The sequence below is a fragment of the Phlebotomus papatasi genome, chromosome 1 (genome assembly GCF_024763615.1).
Source record: "Phlebotomus papatasi isolate M1 chromosome 1, Ppap_2.1, whole genome shotgun sequence".
NCBI classification, from domain to species: Eukaryota; Metazoa; Arthropoda; class Insecta; order Diptera; family Psychodidae; genus Phlebotomus; species Phlebotomus papatasi.
In genome coordinates, this window is record NC_077222.1 from 47,693,166 (window position 1) to 47,695,821 (window position 2,656).

The window sequence follows — 2,656 nt, forward strand, 5'->3', positions numbered from 1 at the left end:
TTATTTAAAAATGATAGTCTTCTCGGTTATAGTCTTATTAACTTTTTCTGAAGGTTTGAACTCATTTTTATTCTTCGTTTACTTGCTATCCTCAGTTTTGGGTGACAGGTCAGAGAAAAAGAAGAAGAAAAATTTTCTGCAAAAAATCCAATTTACAAATTCAAGAAAAATACTGATTTAAAATAATTAGAATAAAATAAATTTAATTTTTACTGAAAAGGAAAAGTCGTTCTACTTTGTAAATTTTTATTAGAAAAATTGAAAAAAGTAAAAATGTTTTAAGAGCGAAGAGTTTCAAACATTTTTTATATTTTTGCATTTAGTACCTAAATTAAAAGAGATAGGGTAAGTGTACAAAATTTCGGACAGGCTTGGAATTCCCGTTACATATTTTTTTCCTAAAATTGACACGTTTTTTTTTGTTTTTGCATTTTCTAGAGATTATACAATGCAAAAAATAACAAAAAATATCATTTCAACGCGCAAAATGATCTGAAAAAGGCATTGGAAGAATTCCGAAAGGGCAAGGAACTATGAGAATGAAGGTGGCCGGAATAGGCCACCAATGCTATATCTACATTTTTATTAATTTTAAAATTTTAGATTTTAGAGAAAATAAAGACGATAAACTGTGCACAATGTTCCAAGTAACACTCCTTATAAAAAAGTAACAAAAAAAATCAATTTGTATTAAAAATATTACAATTCAAACTTGAAACTTTGGCGTTTGCATGCAACTATGCCGAAATTCGGCACACTTACCCTAATGAAGAACGGATGGTAGTTTTTGCGTTTATTGGACCATAATTAGGCTAGAAAAAATTACCTCACTACTTTTTTTGCTTATTTAAAAGTTGGACTTTAGAGGGTTTAAACTGTTCAAAAAAAAAACCCTCTTCTTGTCCCGAAAGTTTTCGCAGATTTTCATGGACGACGTACTTATAGACAACGATTTTTTCACGGATTTTCGAGGGTCGTGAAATTGTTCACGGACAACGAATTTTTCGTGGAATTCCGCATATATTCAGAAGCACGAAATTTATTGCGGATTTTCACGGGGCACAAGGGACCCTGCGGACTGCAGATTTTCGCGGACACTATACTTAGAAGCATACTATTTTTTTGGTCTTTATAATTATCATAAAGTGTTAGAAATTAGTTTGAGGCTTTTATAGGATGTAAGATTTAACTCTTTCTGGACCGCAGCATATGCTTCAAGCCAATTTCATCTTTTTTTAATCAAAAATATCTAAGCTCAGGAATTAATTGAGGTCCTACAAAAAATATCTCACATTTGGACATCCTCATAGTATGTAATCATCCACAAGAATCGGATTTTTATCAGTTCTGAAAAAATTAAAAAACATTGTTTTTCACTGAATATTCATATGCTGCTTTGGGTTTTCAGAGTCCCAAAAGAGACGAAAGAGTTAAGTATTCTACCAGTGATAATTTCAACGTTAATCGACTTTAAAATTTTACATATAGGGGGAAGTGGGGCACCTTTGAATTTTTCTCCCGTTTAAGTGGAACTGAGCCATATCATAATGTAATTGAGCTTCTCAATCTCTCTGTGCAGCTAAGTTATATTACGATAAGGCTCAGTTTTATTTAAAAATAGGTGAAAATCTCAATTTCAAAGGTTCCCCACTTCCCCCTACTTTTGAAGACTTTGAAGGGTCTTATGCTGATTCTCACGAAAACTACGAAAGAACCTTCAAACTTCACACCCAGTTGAAATATATTGAACAAAATTTGCATCTTTTATAAGTAAATATCGTTAGAATTTGCTATAATACCAATATCCAAGGAATTACACCTATATAAGCTTAGGGGGAAGAATCTTTGAATTGGGGCAGCTTTGAAATTGGACTTTCTCTCCTATTTTTAATGGAATTGAGCTTTATCATAATGAAATTTAGCTTCTCAATGGTTTTTTTTTTAGATAAATTATATCACAGTAAATTCCAGTTTCAACCTAATTTTAATGTTACCCCAATTCTTAGGAGCCCCACTTCCCCTTATCTAGGCTTATCAAAGGCTTTATGAAGCATACAAACCTTTTGATAGACAATGGTGATCATAAACCAAAAGAAAAGTTTCTCGTAAATGATGTTTCTTAGTAAGATTCTGATTTTTTTTTAAATTTATGGTAGCACCGTTATGCCCTAGACACACTTACGACTTAAGCCGAGAGACGGCTTATTGGAAAATGATAGAAATGCGGTTTAACCATTATTTTGGATATAATTACGCTAAGTCGTCTATCGTCTAATCCTCAAGTCTGTCGATGCCCTTACTGCTGTAGAATGAAGTTAGAATTTTGTTTCATGTAAATACGTTGCAATGTGACGATCAAAGTAGGAACTTATTCACTTACGCTCCTATAACTTTGATATTGCAATTATAAAGTAAAGAAATCCCGTTTTTTTAATGGATTTTGAATCTTTTCATAGACTAAAATTAGAAATTGAAGAATTGGAAAAATGAGGATGTACATTTATCCATTTCGTTAATTAAAAAAGAAATCATATTGAACTTTCAATGTAATTTCCTGAAATATCTAATAAGCCTTCCAAAAAAGTTTTCATGAACAATCTTGCAGTACTTTTCCTTCGACCAAACACTGAACCAAAAAGGGAATAAAAACCTTAAG